The sequence below is a fragment of the Meleagris gallopavo genome, chromosome 3 (assembly GCF_905368555.1).
Source record: "Meleagris gallopavo chromosome 3, MGAL_WU_HG_1.1, whole genome shotgun sequence".
NCBI lineage: Eukaryota > Metazoa > Chordata > Aves > Galliformes > Phasianidae > Meleagris > Meleagris gallopavo.
Window position 1 is genome coordinate 46,092,772 of NC_139406.1, and position 20,994 is coordinate 46,113,765.

The following is a 20,994-nucleotide window of genomic DNA, read 5'->3' on the forward strand; positions in this document are numbered from 1 at the left end:
AGACAAGCTAGACCTTTAAGTGATGAGAAAACTTGAAATAGTGCTATAACTCATAGAACTCAAACACAGAGCACATTTATTTCTGTTAGTTTCAATAAGTAGTACTTGAGAATTTAGAAGGGAAAAATATTTATATAGCTTTCTTTACCAGAGAAAGAAAATGGCTTGGAAATAAGTATTTTCAATGTATATCATTTTCAAAAATGTATATATTTAAATGTGCAGTAATTTGTTGTTGCAATTTTGTCAGCCACCTACAGGATGATGTTGAAGCAGCACCATATATGTACTTGCATTCTGTGGGGTGTTAGATCAACATTCTCTCCCCGATAGAGGTAGCAGAACTCCGTGGTGTAGTTGTACTGTTAAAAAGGCTGTGGTAGACTAGAGGGAGGTGTTCTTAAAAAGAGTCAGATTTTGGAGGGCAAAAACATGTATCTAGTCTTTTCTTTTCCTGTCAGATTCAGCAAAGTATGTATATGTTGTGCAAGGAGAAAAAAGCATGAGATGGCACCACAAATGCAGCATTATGCATTGTAAATACTCTTCTTTATTCATTCTTTCCCTTATAAGGAGGTTTAGTGCCAAGTAAAAGGTTTGCTACAGCGCATCAATATAAAAGCCTCTCAACACTGCTGTGAATTTTATTGAATACAGAGCTTCTTGCAATGTTAATAATTTCATGTTGTCTCAGGCTGGTAGTTTTAACTGCTACACTTTGATTATGTTTCAGAACAGTCGAGCATCAAATATTGAAACTGACGTCTGAATTAAAGAGTGTGCAAAAATTCTCCTCCCTCTTTAACTATTGAAACAAACTAAAATGGAAATCTGAGTAAAGGAGGTGAGTCTTTTCTTCTTACTCTCTGATAGTTCTCCTTGATCTGTCTGCATCATTTATTCACTTTTCTCCAAATTTGCTTTGGAGACAATAAAAAGACAAGAAGCCAAATGATTGCAAATTGTGAACTGTATTAATGGAGATGAAGACAGCTTCATAACTTGATATTTTGGCTTAGAAAAACACATATATGATAACCCACCTTCGTACACATGGCGATCTGCAGGCTGCACGGAGTTAATACCAGGTGTATTGGAATGTTGTGGTGCCTTTGTAAACTGCATATTCGTGAGTCTGACATTAACAGAAAGATGTAGCATACAAACTAAAAGGTTTAGTAGGGCCCCATAGGGATAGATGTATGAGTTATGGAATGAGTTTCAAGAATATGAGAAATGGGATTGATTTGGTCTGGGGGAATATAAAGAGAATCAGAGCCAAAAAACAAAAAACAAAAAAAAATAGAGAAGGCATCATAGGGAGTTATAGCAGCTTGGAAGCAATGTAGAAATGGCCTAGGGAACCTCTAGTAGAGGCGCTGTTTTTCCATGTCTTCAACAGCTTTTTATTTTATTTAATTTTACTTTATTTTATTTTGTAACACTACAACCTGCTGCAAGCTAGACGTTACTGATCTGGTAGACATTCTGAAGCTATTTAACTATTTGCACTTTAGTAACTATCAGATGTGGTTTAACCCTTGAGGTGGCTGAGCGCTACACAGCTTTAAAAAAAAAAAAAAAAAAAGAACTTGTGGGTTGAGATAAAACTATTTATTAAGATAGAGAAAATGAAAAAAGTATAATGTCAAATTATGACAAATATATATATGTGTGTGTATACATATTATATATATATATACACATATATATATGTGTATAACAAGTGATGCACAGAGAGTTGCTCACCATCCCACCCCCGATGCTCAGCCCCTCAGCAGCAGGAGACAGAAAGATGAACTCTCATTCCCTTCAAAACCCCTTCTGCTTGATGTGATATGGTATGGAATATCCCTTTAGCCAGTTTAAGTCAGCTGTCCTAACTCTGTTCCTTCCCAATTCCTGGGGCTCTTCACTAAGAATTGCCTTGGCTCTACACTGCTTAGGAGCAACTATAAACATTGGTGTGTTATTAACATTGTTTTTCTCCTAGGACCAAAACATAGCACCATACCAGACATTCTAAAGAAAATAATTTAGTCCCAGTTGAAACTAAGACATTAATTTATTTTACTATTATTATCATGCATATTTTATTTTATACTTTATTATGAATATATCAGGATTAGTTATATTATGATATTCTATTTTTATTTTTTAATTTCCTTAAGTGGACAGTAAATTTAAGTCATTAAAGGCAGTGTTTTACATCTCTGAAATATCTTTTGCTTCACTCAAGAGTGGTAGTTACTCACTGTTTTCCATTCATTTAACAAATTTCAAAGGAAACTTCACCTAGAAAAGAAAAATTACAGTTATTTTGTAATCTTATTATGCAACAATAACAATTAAATTTTATTTTAGTAAGCTTGCTGTAAGAGGAAAAAACACTGATGCTGCTGCAGCATTTCTAAAACCACAAAACTCTATCCATTATGTTTTATTGTACATAATAAAAATATACATGTACATATGATTCTATGGTATATATGTAGTGTATATGTATGTATTTCTGTATTACATGCATGTATTTATAAAAAGTCAATATGCTAAAAAATATTGAGCATATTCTTTGGGTAATAAGACTTGGAATTAGCATGCATTTTTCTGACTATGTAGGCTAATTAGGTCAGTTGAGCTACATTTGCCTCATTTTCTTCTTCCCTAAAAATCTAGAATTTCATTGAAATGATTTTATAATGTCTGAAATTATATGGTTTTTCTTCAAGCGGAAGTTACATTCTTAGCTTATCAATTTCTTTTTCACAATAATCCATTTACTTATTAATTACAAGTATTTATATGAGTTGCTGGACATTATTAGACACACATACCCTCAAAAAGTCTTTCCCCATAGTTTCTTGTGGCTTTAACAAAATAAAGACCTGCATCCAGTTGAAGTTCTTTTAAGTACTGGAATCTAGTATGTGACAATGATGTGTTCCTCATGTTGTCAAGAATATAATGCAATGAGTTGGGCCCCAAGAGTTATGGTAAATGTGGTTCCATCAGGCTGGTGGGGTTTCTTTGGTCCCCATTTTAGGGCCAGTTCTCTTCAGTGTTTTCGTAAATTACTTTGGTACAGAATTTGAGTGCTTAGTAAGTAAATTTGCAGATGCCAATAAACTGGGAGGAGTTCTTGAATTCCTTCAGAGTAGAGAGGCTTGCAGAGAGATGTTGGCAAATCAAAGGACTGGGCAGTTACAGATTGTATCAAGTTGAATAAAAACAAGTGCTAGATTCTGTACCTGACAACCCTGACTCTGTGTACAGACTGGAGGATGAGAGGCTGGAGAGCGGGCTGCAGAAAGGGATCTGGGGGTTCTTGTCAACAGCAAGTTGAATCTGAGTCAGCAGCATGCCCTGGCAGCCAGGAGGGCTGATGTCACTCTGTTTTCATTGTTTTGTAGTACTGATTGAGTGAAAGAAGTATGAGCATGGCACAGGGCAGTGGGCACAGCTCTGAGGTGCCAGAACTCAAGGAGCATTGGGACACTGCTCTCAGGTGTGGGGTTTAATATGAGAGTGGTCCTGTGGACCAGGAATTGGACTTGATTATTCTTATGGGTCCCTCCCAACTCTCAATATTCTGTGATTCACATTATTCGGTGTTTCTTAGGATTGTGTTTAACTTTGCACCTAGATTTGAGCATGCGTCTTTTCTAAGGGGTGAAACAGTTTTAAATGATGCTGTAAAAACAGTATTAAAGCTGTATAGTTACCTCTGTGAAAACTAGAAAATGCCAGGATATACATTGGCGGTTCATGCACACCATGGCAGGTTTCTTTCTAACTTTTTTTTCCCCACTGTTTTACTTGAAGTTCACCTTAGTGCCGGTGGGCTTCTTGGGGAATGCCTATCAGTTCACTGCACTTTGTGAATCAAGCCTTTTTGCTTGGGGCCGTAAGGGTGCAGAACAAATTATTTAACAGAGGAATAGGCAATAAAGCTGTAAGTTACTGAAGAATGTATTTTGACTAATGACACATTAATTAGAAAGAACAGGGGGTGGTCCATTTACTTTCATAAGGAACGTATCACTGATATATGTTACTCTACGTCTGTGAAATTTGTTTAAAAGAAATTAAATGGAAATTAAATATGCCATTAAATGGCAATGTGTTTGTCAGCAGCAAGAGGATGGATAGGCTTTGAAAAAAGAATAGAGGAAGGGAATCTAAATGAAATATTTGAAGAATACAGAAGAAACTGTAATGAGACAGAACAAAATGAATGTAATTGATCATCTACAGAGAGATTTCATGAAAGATGTGAATCTTAAGGTCTTCTTGTCTTACTGAAAGATAGTGTATTGGATGCTTTGTTTTTAATTATGCACTTGTCTTAGGCTCTTCAAAATACTGTTCCTTAGGAAAAAAAGAAAACATGACATTAGGAATAAATTACCAGTTAAAAGATATGATGGTCTTTGATGCAGTATAAGAGAAGGTATAAGGTATTTTACTAATAATGCCAGTTTAAATGTAACAGCTGTAACAAGGGAAAAAATTAGAAGTACTGCTTCAGGTAAAGTACACTGAGAAGGCAGAAAAGTTTAGAATTGGGCAAAGGTAATGAAATCAAGTACAAATAAAATCGGCTTTCAGGGGCTAATTATGCTTGTTGGATTTTTTTGTTTGTTGGTTTTTTGGTTTTTGTTGTTGTTGTTGTTGTTGTGTTTTTTGTTGCTATTGTTTATCCAATATAGGTAACACTTTTCATTATAACTTGAAAGGCAGTTCCCTGTGAATCAGAGAATATAAATTTAAAGAATGCTATAAACAGGCAAATCATATTGTCTATTAGATAAAATACAAAATTTCAAATGAAAATGTACTAGATAATTCATTCCTTTCTCTAATTAGATAAAATGTATCAGCAAAATAAAAAACAGAGATAATTTTCAAGCAAGAATATACAGGCCATGAGAGATATGTGGTGAGATGCTATAGATTCTGGATTTTTTGCCTTATGAAAAACATAGTAGTTGTACAGTCAGCCTTCATAAAAAAAGTGCTCGTGAATTTAGTTGTAAAGTGCCAAATGCATTTTTGCATTCAGTGACAGTGAGAACTCCAGGGAATATCCATAACCTATTGGGTGAGGTGGATACAGAAACAGCTCAAAAGTATCAGAAGTTTCGTTTCTAATGGTAAATAAGGAAATGAAACAGTCATTAATGATTAACATCTATAGATATTTTGAATAATATAAACCTTTATATACATAAAATATGTCAAGGTACAAAATCATAATATTTTATTTCAAAAATGAGAAAGTAACCAAGTTGGTAAACTCAGAGGAGCCTCAGGAGTTAGGCTAATGTTCTTTGTGAATCCCTTCCAATTCAGGGTATTTTATGATTCCATGAAAAGGCAGAGAATGTAACTTCAAGGCAATGTTGCCTTCTATTCAACCTGCCTCTATTTCCTTGGTGTGTATGAGATTGTGGAAGAGGTAAAAAATACCCAGATAAGTGAGGACCATCTAGTCTTTTTTTTTTTAAAAAAAAAAAAACATGTTTTCTTCTTATTTTATGTTAGTCCTAAGGGATGCTAATCAGCCTTTTAATTTTTAAAAGCTTTTCCTTGTCTTTTCTTAGAGTGAAAGGCACAGCCTAACAAGACTTGTTTGCTTGTGAATGCATGACTGTTTACAGGCAGTCCTAAAGCCAAGGGACATAGTATTAGAGATATGTGACAATATTGTAAGGTCAGTAAGAGAACATCGCTCAGGAAATAAAAAATTCAACTTTTTAATATTTTTCTGTATTCTTTCTTGGGCATCTACTTCCACCATGGTTTATCTCAATAGCTTAGTAGGCATTTGAATTCACCCAGCATGATGCTTCTCTTAAATGCATACCCCTGGAAGTAGATGCCTGTAAGAAGTTTGTAGTGGGTCAAATTGAATGACACCATTAACTCTGAGAAAGGGAATATTTGTTGTATTCCCCATCATTCTCTTCCAGTACAAATTTCAAACTGAACACAGTAGGAAATCCTACTTACTCCCATGGTGTAAAATCACATCTCCGAAATGATTCACCTGTCTTAGAAAAAAGCTGATCTACATAACTAGTACTGCTTCTAGGCCACTGATGCTGGGAGAGATGTTTTTTCTTAGGTTTCAATTCCATGTCATAAACAGTCATAGACATGATGGTAAGTATCTCACGACCTCCTAATAGGTTGATGAAATCAGGAGATTCTCATGCATCCTCATACTGAAAAGATCATAGCCAGTAAAATCTGTCTAAATATTGTTTGAATTTGTATTTTTATGTGATTCTAACAGCTAAAGTGATAACATCAGCAAAAATCCAATTCAGATAATATTTTCTATTCAGTGTTCAAGCAGGAAAATCACATTATGAAAAAATGAAAAGAGAATTGTCTTTACTGAGTAGTGAGAGTCTGGAAAAAGGTACATTAGTAATCTCTTCCAACTCATAAGGTAATACAAAATACAAAAAAGCCTTACTTTATGTGAAACTCTCTCTGCCATGTTGTTATTATTTTAAACTGTTTCTGCATTCACTTTTATTTCTTTTGTATAGATTGTACTTATCTTTTGTTCCCTTTCCTGTCAGCTCCATTAGCTTCTTTTTATGTGTAGCAGGCACCATTATAAAAACTGGTTATTGATTTGAGGAAGTGGCAGGATAACAATGAGCCACAGTGAGAACACCAGAAAAAAGTTGTTCTGTTCAAGAGCTGAATGGTCAAAAGAGACCACAATTTTGGTTGGCTGCACATTGAGACCACATTCTCAAGATCAAATGAAAAAACAAGGACAATTTCTTAACAAATTAGCATTCATAAAGAAAAAAAATGTATCATCATGTGTTTCTGAATTGATTTTTCTCCTAACTCATGAATTTACATTTACATGACCACTTTGCCACAAATATTCATTTTACTGTTTTATTTTAAAAGAAGAAAAAAATCAGTTTTATAAAGTCAGCACAATGAAATTTGTGCTTAGGGGTTTGAGAGCTGGCTAGGAAGTTCTTACAACTAAAATTTGGGTCATTCCGATCCTGAAATAAAGGGACAATATCAAGGAGTGGAAGAAAATAAGAAGTCATAAGAAATCAACTAAAGTAAAGTCTAGAAGTTCAAATATTGGTGGTGTGGTGGGAAGAGCAAGTTTCTTAAATATTTTGAGTGAATTTTTACAAGGGCTGCTTTGAAAGCAATGCCTCCTACTTCATGGTGTTGGCCCACAAATCAGAGGCTGATATTGGTGGTACGGCAGTAGAGGATGAACTTTCCCATCAATATTCCATTACGTGTTGCTGTGTGACACATGGCAGCAGAGGGGCAGTCTGATAGAACTGCATCTGACACGAAAGTGCATTTAAAGCAAAGATGTGTCACTGAATTCCTCCATGAGGAAAAGATTGCACCTGTTTGCATTCATTGATGTTTGCTGAATGTTTGTGAAGACTAAACAGTGGATGTGAGTACAGTGAGGTGGTGGGTGGTGTGTTTCAGTAGCAGTGACAGTGGGTCATCTTTGTTGCAGATTTTTACAAAGGCAACATGCAGGCTCTTGTTCATTGCTGGTGAAAATGTATAGCTAATGGTGGTGACTGTGTTGAAAACTTTTGTTTTGCAGGTGAGAATTTGCTCTATCAGCTATTTTGTTCTTTGTATCTGTTGCAATTGCCATGGAAGTAAAATGGGAGGCATAACTTTTGGAGCAACCTATGAGTTTTAAACTGCCATCTTATGTGTTCTGTATCAATATGGACAGATGGAGTGGATAAAAATAGTGTAAAAAGAGAAGAGCGCAAAATGGGGGTGAAGAATAAAAATTCTGTAAAAGATTTTTTGAGGTCATACATTACTAGTTGTAATTCTGCAGCTGGCAGGTTAATACACCGCTTGAGTTTAGGAGTAAGATAACATTGTCCCTTTCAGAAGTACAGCCACTTCACGATTCCCTTCTTATGTTACACACATTTGAAAAAGTTGTTGAAAACTAGAGAGACTTCGAGAGAAGCTCAAGATTAGTTTAGGCTTTGATTGCTGTGATGAGACAAAAGATACAGCCTGTTAGATTCAGTGGAGAGGGAGATGGAAAACTTTTGTCTCTGTGGAAGACAGCAAATCAGTGAAGTTCTGGGATTCATATCCAATTACTAAAAGAGATCCAGTACTTTGAAGCTAAACCTAGAAATGGAAGAAAATGTGTATTTTTAGACAGAAGTAGATAAACATTGGAAAAATCCACTAAGCAGTTCTGTACATTCTTGTAACTTAAAAGATTTCATTTGATATTTGTGCTATGATTGTTGAAACAGTTTGGGGAATTAGATGCTCAAGCATCCTTGAAATGTGTTCATTAAATTCTCCAAGACCTCATGGGTTCATAAGAAATTTTTAGAAATGCGGCAAAACTGAAAGCAGTACTCTGTTTTTTTCAGTCACAGACTGTGGGACTTGATAGAAGGTGTTGTGTAGTAGTGTGAGGTGTTCTGTGATGTGTTACAAAGGGGGTTAGACTGCATTGTGACAATGGCATCTCCTGCTCACAGAGTCAGCGTATTGTTTTTGTAAGTGAAAGAAGCTAAAAACTATTTTGATCTAATAGGAAACTACTGAGATTGATGCGAATGTACTTTCAAAGTGTTTTCTTGCACTGCATCTGTTTAATAAGGTTCTGATTCACTCATTATAGTAACAGAATGCTAATTCATCTCCATTCTTCTGTCACTGGTAGGGGGGAAAAAAAAAAAAAAAAGAAAGAAAGACAGGATCTGTGTGCACTGGTAGCATCCAGCAGTTTAGCAACTGCTTTATCTTCTTCTCTTGGATTTTCAAGATTGCCAAAGCATAAATGGGCTTTTGAAAATCTACCTGGGATGTGAGCGCCTCCAGAGGAGGTGCCAAAATATGACAAGATAAGCCAATTAACAATGCATTTATTGTTTTTCTGTCATGTTGTCTATAGAAATAATTCACTTCAGCCTATTGTCTACCACCAGGAAAACTTTGATCTTCAGTAAATGAGTCTGGTTGTCTCAATTTTACCTTGTGAGGTTGCACTGAATTAGAGGCTACATAGATATAGTGAACATCCAGTCACGCACCAGTACAAGTAATAATTTCACTGTCACTGGACATGACAACTGTTACAGTAGAACTGATCTATTTTCTTCAGTTTTTACAGTTCACTGACTAGGTTCTGCATGGCTAAGAGCCACTGGTCCTTGAAACATTAGTGACAGATCTGTAGGCAGTACAGGTAATATTTGCAAGTCAATTTCCTACTGCTTCACTATCAGATGCAGAGATGCACATCTGAAATATTGTGCTTATTAGAAACAAAGTAAAGATCAGCTATGGATGAAAAAAACTGATATATCTATTGAATCACAGTTAGATTTTGTCCTGAATTTGATTTACTCACGAAGATGGCTTTTGTGAGGCCCTAATAATCTGAATTCTGCCTGATAAACTGTAAGTGTGGCTCAGTAGCTTAGAACATTACAGTTTTAGTGTGTTGTTTAGTGTGTGTACAAAAATTAACAACATGGAAGCAATTAGAAAATTTAGTAGAAAATGGCTCATCTGCTTGTGGTTATTAACATTTAATGAAATTATGACTATTTCCTGCTATTGCTAGACTGCTTTAAGACTTACTTTTTGTTGCATAAGAAAACAGGCTTATATTAGCCCAATGTTAAAATCTCAGGGTATAAGTGGTTGCATTTTTTTTATATAAAAGTGAATTTAGTTGTATAATAATACAATAATAGTGTAACAGGTGTTAATAGTGTTGATAGTGTAACATACAAAGAGTATAATGGTTGATATATCAAACATATTTTGGAAATCTGCCTATCCAAGACATCAGTGTGACAGCAAACATATATTAGGTTGTTGGGGTTGTATTGGTATACAAAACCTATATTTTATGAGCTATATATCATTATCACAATAAAAAGTATGCTGATTAGATTGCTATTGTTGTCCAGTAGAACCTCCACATGGAAGATCAAGTCCAACAAGGGGATGCAGCCATATGTATTTTGGACAAGTTATTGACCAAAACTGCCGTCTGTATTCTTTCACACAACTTTTGTGGTATCTTGATGTTGGGAAAAAAAAGAATAAAATGTAAGACAGTTCTAGAATATATTATGTTTTCCATATAAAGACATTTGAGTTGAAGGAGCCCAGTGTACAAGTAGTTTTACATTTGTGACTGATAGAAAGAATGTAAGTACAAGTGTTAGTATTTATTTCTGTAAGTGAGCAAGTCCAAAAGGTAGTGTTCTTGCTTATTTCAATAGCCTTATAAAGCAGCTATTCTTATATATACTATATATTCTACTTTTCTCCTGTGCCTCACAGAAGTGTCCCAGTAAGACTTCTGTGATTTTAGTTTCATATTGCTATCTGAAGATTGTACAGAGTAGCAAGTAGATCTGTAGCAAGTAAGGAGCGTGCGCTGCTTCCATACTGATAGACCCAGATAAACTTTTGGACATAGATAAGCTAAGTAAGTTCAGTTCTTGTTTTGGCTAATTGATTCTGAGAAATATTTGCAAATAATTAGTAATCTAATCATTAAATGACATTACATGTTATCTTATACATAAGCATGTTTATTTATGCACATATATATATAGTTTTCTAAAACATTTTGTAAAAATAACAATAAATATAATTTTATCTTCCTATCCGATTTGAAAAGTAATTCAAAAAGTATGTCAAAAAGATGAGGGAACCTAGCTATCCCATAAGGTACAAATTGGACTGATTAGATCAAAACATATTTTCCTTAATATTTGACATGGAATCTACCCATAAGGAAAATAATGCTAGGCAGGACTGAGGGCAAGTCAGTATGACATCAAGAAGAAAATTACACAATTGGGTTGAAATGTGATCTTAAGTAATAGTAGAGTTTCTCAGATTTAAGATCAGTAGCAGCCCAATATAGGATCTAAGAAATTTTGTAGGGGATGCAACAGTTTTAATGGGTAAAAGAGGGCTGTGTTACTAAAACCAGCACTTCCAAACAGATGCTAATGAACATTTGTTGGATCATCTTTTTTGGGTGGAAGGTTGTAACAAGGATGGACTTTATCCTGAAGCAACATTTCTGATCTAGCTTTGACTCTGTGATATTTGGTGACACCAGTCAGATTTCTTAAAGTATCATGAGAAGAGTTAGTGTCTTAGAGCAACAATAAACAAAGATGCACAGGCTGTAGGAAAAGCCTGACAGAACCAGATATAGAACAGCATAATTTTAGAAATTACCAGCTGTGACATAGCATCTGTTTTAGGGTTAGAGAAATTCATGTATTGAATCTGTTTGGATAGTGGATTGATCTCTTGAGATATCTGTGGCCTGAATTTCTGAGAAAACAGAAAATTGTTGCATCCTGATATCCTTGTACTACAAGAATTTATTTGTCCTGCACTTCCTGACTGCCTGACCCTTCAGTACGGTGGGTTTTGTATTTTCAATTACTAAACTCTATTGCATGATATTATGGTAAGATTGAGTGCTTGTAGCATTTTCTCTCTGAGTAATTGGTTAGCTGTCAGGAAAAGAGGAAAAATCGATAATACCAATAATTTTTTAGCTCTTCTAAATCAATTGTTTTATACATTAAGTAGCTCTCCTTGAGTATACAACTCTGTATGGCTATTTTGTTTTGATTAACATTTATTTTCCCAGTGCTTTCTTCATATTTAAATGAATTAGTCATAATGAACTGAAGGAAAACCTTTTTCTTCCTCTTTCTTTGATTACTTTCTGGACACATGTACCTGGCATGAATCGAGTTACCTGGTTTCAGCTTACGTTAGATACTTGATTTGTAATTAAAATCCAGATGGTAAAACAAATTAAGAATGATAAAAGTAGTCTATTGATTCAGTAGGTGACTTATTTCCTATGTCACTGCTGTTCTGCCTCACATGCAGTTCCGTTTGTTTTACTAATTGTATGTAAAATATTATTATATTGTGGTTCTTCATAATAATTTTGATACATCATCAGAGATCCTTCTTGATTAGAATGATTGAAAAGGATTGGTGGAAAAACTTGTATGATAGTTACTGATAGTTTCTGCAGCTATTCAAGAATCTGCAAAACAGTGTATGCTCTTCTGGTTTCAGTAATAATCTCTGTTTTAATTTTTAAAGTGAAATAATCCATAATTTCATACTCATATCATTCATATATAATGTCAGATTGAAAAACTGTTATCCAGTTTTCATAACATTTGTGTAATTAATTGTAAGATTGCAAATCACATTAATTTCTAGCAGGAAATGTTACTTTCAAGTTTGATGTATGATTTGTTCTGAAAATTGTACAACTTAACAGAATATGTTATTCAAATAACAGCTGAGGTGGAACTGGGCAATTATGGTAGTCCATGAAGTTTGCCTTGCTTGTGCTTAGCAGGTTTCTTTCAACCTGGACTTTCTCTGTAGGAAAGCTGAGGCATGTAAATGCTTGGACAAATTAATTTGAAAGATGTTATACTGTGGTCTAAGAGAAATTCACCTCTGACTTGAAAAACACATACTGTAGAGTGAGAATTTCATTATTAATATTTTTTCTACTGGGAATATTCTTACTGTTGTTTTTTCTATTTCTCTTGAAGAGCAATAGCTATGTCATAGCATACGTGAGCTCTCATGTATGTAGTATGTAGGATAAATTCAAAGTAACATAAAATTTAGATGTAAAAGCAAGACACCTTAACAGTTTCTGACCACAATGAATGACTACTCATACTACAGTTACTAACCAACCATACCAAAATAATTTTTCTGCATGAAAGTCATCCTCCGTTTTAATTTGTTATTTTGTTTGCATCTATTTTCGAAAGACAACTTATGCTCGGTTTTTTGTCTGTTTTTGTAAACTCCTAAATGACAGAATAGTAAGGGAAAAAAAACATTGGTTTACAGATATTATACAATGTATATCTGCATTGTATACTGCTATGTTATATATAGTGCCATGTTTAATTTATAGTAACTAATCCTTTATAATCTATCCTATCCTTCCTATTCTCAGTGTTGCCACTGCTTAGATATCAAAAAGAGACAACATGCCTGCTGCTGTACTTAGCACTTTCACAAGTCCAAAGTTGCATATGTAGTTTTATAACGTATTTATTTTAAATTTTAAATTTAAAAAAGAAAAAAATCATGTGAAAATAATGACTGGGTAACAGTGAATAAATGAACTGAGTTGTAGGAGCTGTGCACAGCCTTTTCGTATTGACTTTCTGTCAGATTATGTGTTGTGTAACCTTTATTGTTTGACTACTCAATTTCCAGTGAAAATAAGAACTTTTAACTAGTTCTAAGTTTTTAATGCATTGAATGATACACTTTGGTAGTCTATGGGAAATTAACTGGACAAACTGGTAACATTCCCTTGCAGGGTAAAGCCTTCTGAGAACTGTTAAGGTAAATTCTAATGACCATCCATATTTTATTATCATTCTATGAAAGCTACAAATCATAGAGTCATAGCATTCTTAGAGTTGGAAGGGACCTTTTAAGGTCACCTAGTCCAACTCCCCTGCAATGAACAGAAATATACACAGTTAGATCAGGTTGCCCAGAGCCTGGTCCAGCCTAGCCTTGAAAGTTTCCATGGCCAGGGCATCCACTACATCTCTGAGCAACCAGAGATAATAATTTAAAGGTTATTTAAAGGTTATTAATAGTAAGTATATTTTAATTGTATGTAAATTTTTATAGACTTTTTTGATACATATCACATTTCTGATAAAATGCCTCAATCAAAGTATCAGTTCTAATTCCTGCACTTCATGGACTTCGTATTTTAAAAACGTTTCCTTACCAAGGTTCTACCTAAAGCATCTGTTAAAATTTACAGCTGCTAAATGTGCAGAGCGAGCACGTGTTACGAAAGTTAATAATCAAAAACATTTATGCAAGTAAAGAATGCCTTGCTTTATAAGAAAATTATCAGAGAGCTTTTCCAGAGCACTGCTACTTTGTTTTACTTCATAGATCTTATATTGTGATTAATCAATTAAGAAAGTACTAGATAATATCTTCTTACATGGGTAATTATTAATTAATAATGTTATTCTAACTACAAATTACAGTATATAAGGAAATATAATCTGGAACACACTATGAAAATAGAGTAGGTTGAGTAACACATTGCCATAGACAGAAATCGGAAAGCTCTGGATAAATAGGGAAGTTGAAAAAATAAAAATATTTCTTACCTCACTAGCAAGTTGTTTTTTAACCTTTAGTCCTCATTAGGCACTCAACTTCCATTTGAGTGAAAAGTGACTTGCTTAACATTAAAGTTTGTTAGGTGGGACACACTAACATATTGACAGAATTAACTTTTTTGAGTTTGTTAATGTTCCTGTCGATAAAATTTAGGTGGTAGTTATTCATTATTCGTAATTATCTTTGCAAACTGAAAACTGGTTAAGAGAGCCCATTTCCTAAAGAAAAGAAGGAGTGTTAGCATCCTAACATCTGGAATGATGATACAACAATCCTAGATTCTCGTGTCAAAGAAGAGCGTGATTATCGCAGTAAATGTCCATTGTATGGTCTGAGCGTTGATTGACACAAGTCCTTGTCAGGATCACTTATTAAAATAGTCAGTCATCATGGTTTAGTACTTTCATTACCAGGGAATTAAATACATTGCTTTTAAGTAGCAGTCTCTCTTGCTTGGGCATTATAAAAGCCATGTGCTGACATTCTGCTAAGGCATGAATGTCATTCCATGTCAGTACATCTTTTTTCTATGCTTTCATTGCCTAAAATAAAAGAGTAAGTGAAGGCCATGATAAATGTAGTGCATCTTTGATATTTCTCAAGAGGAAAATACAAGCACATCAAAAATCAGTAACAGAGGCACAAATTGTGTAAGAAATTCTGGGCACCTTAGAGATCTTACAGTTTTTGCATTGCAGTAATCCTTCTGATTGTAAAACACACAAAAATTAATTTCCTTCAACTTCCGTCCCTTTTGGTGTTACATGGTATCAATGTTTTATCAGTTTAAGCTGTCACTAATTTCAGGATCTCTCTCAATTTAGTGTTTCTTTTACTATTCATCCAATTTAAGCCTCAGTAGTAGGGCTTTGTTGAGGGATTTAAAATGACATAGGCAAGTATAGTTATTGAAAGGCCAGAGACAGGTGATTTTCATGTCCCTTAGCACTTAATCAGCACCTGTTGCTGCCTATTTGGAGAAAGCCCTATATGCAAGTAGCCCACTCCACTCTTTTCTGGTATGAGGGTTTAGATGCAGAATTTCAGAAAAGAAGTGGAGGAAACACATTGAGAGGTCGTTCTCGCTTATATAAATTTTTGGAAACTCCTTTGATTGTTGTGTATCAAGGCTGAAGGCCGTGCATAATTTAGAAGAAACTTTCTGGCTGAAACTCTGAACCACAGTTTGTTTTTCATAAGGCTGGCTGGCCTGTGGAAATTCAGTGAAAGCTGTTCAGAACATAATCGTGTGAGCCTGAGTGAGATGAATCCAACAGTTCCTTGTGCTCTTATCATTTATGAATTAAGGCCATCTGGTCTTTGTATGTTTAAGATTGTCTCCCTTCATAGTGATTTATTCTTCAGTAAAACAGGATATAAATGTTGCATTAAACTAAAAAAAAAAATCCGCAAGAACTGAACAGTACACTTACCATGCAGTTGTAGTATGGATTAAGCATTAATAACATAAATTTGACTTTTAATGAGAAATACCAGTGAAAACCTTATAAATATTGTGAATGGCTTTCCACTTGCTTTTGAGATGCAGTATAGTTGTCAAAAGTAGTACAGAAAAAGAGAAATTTCAAGGAAAAAACTACCTTTGCTAAAGTATTTTCATTTCCAAACACAAAACTGAAAACCACTTTGAGTTAATTTCTTTCGAAATGGAAGACAAGACATGCTGACAGAAATGACAAATTCTGTTTAAAAATACTCTGAATATTTTCCCACTTTTACTGCTTGTGCTTTTACATTTATATTCCCTTTCTGCCCTAAAATAATAAAAAATAGATGCTCCTGTGTCTTAAGAGGAATCATATAATCATAGAATGGCCTGGGTTGAGAAGGATCTCAAAGATCATACAGTCATCCAGTTTCAACCCCCCTGCCATGAGCAGGGTCGCCAACCACTGGACCAGGCTGCCCACAGCCACGTCCAGCCTGACCTTGAATGCCTCCAGGGATGGGGCATCCACAACCTCTCTGGGCAACCTGTTCTAGTGCTTGACCACCCTCTTCCTAATATCTAACCTAAATCTCCTCTGTCTTAGTTTAAAAACACTCCCCCTTGTCTTGTCTCTATTCACCTATGTAAACAGCCATTCCCCCTCCTGTTTATATGCTCCCTTCAAGTGCTGGAAGGTTCACAGTGAGGTCTCCCCAGAGCCTTCATTTCTCCAAGCTAAACAAGCCCAGTTCCCTCCATCCAATCTTGTTGGTGTAACTTCTGTCCTGGTGTGTCCAAGCCACTGATGAATGGTATTGTGGGAGGAGGAAGCTCAGCTCTTTCGGAAAAAGTATCTAAGGTTGGGGAGATGTCTGTTCTGATAGCTGCTTTGCTTTTGGTCTCAGTGATCTCTGGTCAAGGCAGCTTGCCTTCCTGTGCCCAGCTTTCCTTAACAGGTAACCTGAAAGTGACACATTCAATAGCCATCTGCAGGAAATTTCTCTAAGAGCTCTCATAACTGCTCTTGTAGAGCACAGAGCTCTGTTGAAAACGAGGACTGTTCTCCTCACCTGCAATGCGTGAGTGGACAATACTGAGTATGAAGAGGCTTTCTCTCTGCCACTTCTATTTTGGAAAGCACGTTTTGGCACCAGAAGTAACTAGCTGTGTCTATGACATGGCATCAGTAGTTGTCCTGAAAGCACTTGAAATATCACAAGAGAACATGTATTTTGATAATATCTTGCTTTGACTGCTTGTTAGGGTGTATTAGTGGTGTTTTTGTATGTTTCTCACTCATGCCAGCTCTTGCTGTTAAGTTTTTGATCCAGCCTACGCAAGGAGAAAAATTGTTTTTTCATAAATCACTAGCAGCACCTTTCTCAAGGGGATTTTGGCAAGATTGTTCTGTCACACACTATGATGCAAGTATTTTTTGAGGCATTTTTCTTTGGGCCCCAGGACATTTCTACTAATCTGCAGCGCAGGTGCTATGCCAGAGGTCCTGTCTATAGCTGAAAGAACACATCTCTTTATTTCCCCTGATTCTCATTATGAAACTGAAACAGATTCCTTTTCATTGAGCTCTGTAATGTGAAGCTGTAGATAAATTTCCTACAGTTTCAAAAAAAATATCAGTCCCATAAGTGTATCATCTGATGATAGAACGCACTTCCCCTGTTCCTTATTCTTAAAAATTCCTACATCATCTTTTCCCCTGCTGTAATATCTCAGTTATCAACTTTTGTGCAGTCAGTCCACTATATTCATTTTTCCTTGAATATATGCTCCAAATCATTTCATTTCTTTAATCTTTATGCTAGCTCTGTTTCCCCTGTTTATCTCTTTATGGTACCCTTATATAGACATAATTTCTGTTGAAGTGTTTAAGGATCCTTGAGACAGTAGTTGGTTTTGAAAACCACAATAATACACAATCTCTTTACAATTCAGTAGAGATTGTCTAGATTTCACAAAAAGAAAAAAAAAACAAATTTGCACACAGTAAAAGCTTTCAATTTATTTACTGTTAATTAGAATCAGGGTATTTTAATAGTCCCCCAGAAACATCATGATATTAGAATTAAGCTTTTACTAAAAATTATGAAATTACAGAAATTTTCAAAAAATTACAAATACATGCAACTTTGTTACATATTCTGACCTATGGGAACATCACAGGAAAATGCTTTTGTTACTATTGTTGAAATAAGATTCTTAAAATGTCAGATTGATCTTGTGTTTCAGCTGAATTGTATCTTACCCCATAAGCTAGTGCTGTTGAGAATGGAAGAAGCTTCTGTGGTAGATCTGTTAGTCGTTGAGCAGATATGTCTGTGCAGTTACGCATCTGTAGCAAGCTCAGAGAATAACATTCTACAAAGGCTGTCAAAGACAAACCATTAACTTGTTTTTCACTGTGTTTTTACAGTAACCAATATGGTTTGTTTGTCTGTTAGTTTGGTTTTTTCTCTTCAATTAATTCATCAAAATCCTCTCATAGTGTTTATCTGTTAGGATTTCTAGTGTCCCATTAGGTTCCGGTGTTTGGAGTTGAGAAACATTCTTACATATTGCTCCATGTAATGGTTCTGAATCCTCAGCTGTATTCCAGAAAACTTGTGTGAATCTGAAGTACAAACTAATATCCTTAGTTTATTATGTTTTTGTTAGCAGGTAGGACAAGGAAGTTTGTGTGCATATTGTTTTAGCCATGCCATCATTGCAAGAAGAAAAATATTGACGAATGAATGAGCAAAGATTTGATTAGTTAATTATGATGAGACAAGACTGCAATAATTCTGTCTATTGTTTTGCTAGTGAGCTTTTCCGTTAGCAGTTGAACTACAAATCTGAAAAGTGATAAACTTAGTAATTTAAATTCAGATCTTTTTATGTAATCTTAACTGTTTCTCCCTTGTAATTTACTGCTTGGTGGAAATCAGCTAACCAGTCCTATGTCTTCCAGGAGTTGTTGAGAATCAACAGACAACAAGGAATCTAGAAGGGGAGACAGATAAACAAGCTTTCTGTCAGTAGACTTATATTTACTACATGGAGGGCTGTACTTTTCCGGAAAGCTGTGAGGGATTAAAACACGTTGGAAATCATGGCTCAAAAAATGAAGAGGAAAAATAAGGGGGGGGGGGGGGGGGGGGGAAGATGATCTCTTTATGGTGTTGGTTTTTTTTCTCACCACTATATGATTATTAAAAATTGTTAAGGCCTTTCTTCTAATGGAAGACCAGATCTAAATCACTGTTCATGTTCTGGAAAGTTCTGCTGCCTCTTGGCAAAATTACTCAGGCTCCATCTGGATTCTTGCCAAGTTGCTTCTGCTAAGAGGTGAAATGGATTATATGAGTCAACCATTGCTTTAATGATCTTCTGTTTATTAACAAAGAGGATACAGATAGCATATTTTTTTTCTGAATGCAGGAAGTACAAACAGCAGACAATTTCCTTGCCTCTAATATCATCACTGCCTTTTTAGTCTGCCCTGTGTACCATGGATTTCTTTTTTAACCTCTGTACAAGGACACACATTCACAACTTCTCCTCTAGTTCCCTGCTACCTGACTCTTGGCATTTGGCAGGTAGTGAATTCTAAAGCTTCAGTTTCATAATACAAGGTCTTCAGTAATGGTGTAGTTAAAGGAATTTCTGTCTACTCCATCATGAAGCCATAGTTGTTTCATTGCAACTAAAAACTGACCTCTCTGTGACAGAGCACTGAGGTGAATGCCTGAGATGGATAGAGTGGGTAGGGTAAGGAACTCCTTCAGTTGGCTTTAATGCTGAGGAGCTCTGTATTGCCTAAGTGTGTCTTGATGTTGCTATATGACAACCCTATCTTACAAGATTAAAAGTCTCTTTAGCCTCATGTGCTGTATCCTATCATCAGCCATAAGGAATGGCAGCTGCCATGGGATTACAGAAAAGCATCCCTTCTGAAATGTTAAAATTGCTCAAAGGAGGCTCTTTAGTTCAGTGATGAGGTTGAGTCTCTATGCTATTGCTGGTAAATATTAGGTAGGTACTTGACTGCAATAAAAACCTGCATTAGTGTTGAACTGTTGTAATTTTTTTTCTTAGTTCCTACAGAAATCATAAATTGTAAGAAGATGCCAAAAATTTAACCAAAATGTTGCTCTTTTTTCATTGTAGTTTAAAAAGCATCCCTTAAGATATGTGGTGAAGGGTCTAAATATGTATCAGAAGTTTAGTTTCTGAAGGTGAAGCACAATTAGTGATTTGAACTTTGATGCAGGAAGAAGAAAAATCATTCAGATGTATCAGCTGGTGATACAGCTGGTCTTCCCTTAAGCAAGAGATTTATGTACCTTTTGGTTAACATCAGGTGTTTAAGAAGGCGGTCGTAGCTGTGGGTAAACTATCAAGTTACACATCTCACCTATTTCCCTCATACTCCCTACTATTTTGAGACTCAGGTTGGCTAATTAAATAATTAAACTCTTGATTTGAAGAAAAAAGAGAAAAGCTGACGCATGAAAAGGCTTTGAAAATATTTAAGTAGCTTATTTTTTCCATTTGGACAAAGCTCCAAGTCTTCTATTTACTCATTTAATCTGTCATTCCACTGCACCCAAGGGCAAAGTGTCATTTCTGTGTGCTTCAGTAATTTTGTACAGCACACAGAGAACAAATATCAAGTGACTGAAGTCAAAGTGGATTTCAGGCAGGAAGCTGTTTCCTCTTCTCCTCATACATTTTTAATAGAGATTTTCTTGATTACAAGGTACTAAGTAGATTTCTGCCTTGGATTTTATAAATGTGTTTGTAACAGCAGTGGATACAAAACATGGGTCAAAAGACTTCTCAGAATATACTCTTTCCACCAGCTTATGGGCAGCGGCTTGAAAAATATCTGGATTGCGGAGTGAACTAGCTAGCAAATCACAAGTATCTGTTCATTTCTGTTTTTACAGAATACTATATTAGATAATGATATCCATAGGATTTTCTTAGTATTGTTTAAAGCCTTCTACTGCCCAACACAATGATGAAGGATAGTGAAAAGCTCTTAGAATTCCCTTTTATGAACAACTGTTTTTAAGTAGATCCAAATTATAGATCCAAATTACATATCACAGTTTGGATGCTTTGGAGGCTTTCAGTATTTAGGTACGGTGCCATGGTATCAAAAATGGGTCTTCAGAGATTTATGACACTAAAATTATAGAGTTGACTTATTGAACAGAAATTTCATAATTGCATGTGCTATTAAAACGTGAATTAAACAAAAAAGTTCA

The 20,994-nt window shown here is 35.2% G+C and overlaps 1 protein-coding gene across 1 annotated transcript in view; it reads left to right on the forward strand.

The window, feature by feature from the left end:
- The first annotated feature begins 731 nt into the window (after positions 1-731).
- DLGAP1 (DLG associated protein 1) overlaps positions 732-20,994 on the forward strand; it is a 233,548-nt gene continuing 213,285 nt past the window's right edge. The window contains exon 1 of the mRNA XM_085220823.1: positions 732-844. The gene's annotated coding sequence lies outside the window, so the exon portion shown is untranslated. The remainder of the gene's footprint in view (positions 845-20,994) is intronic.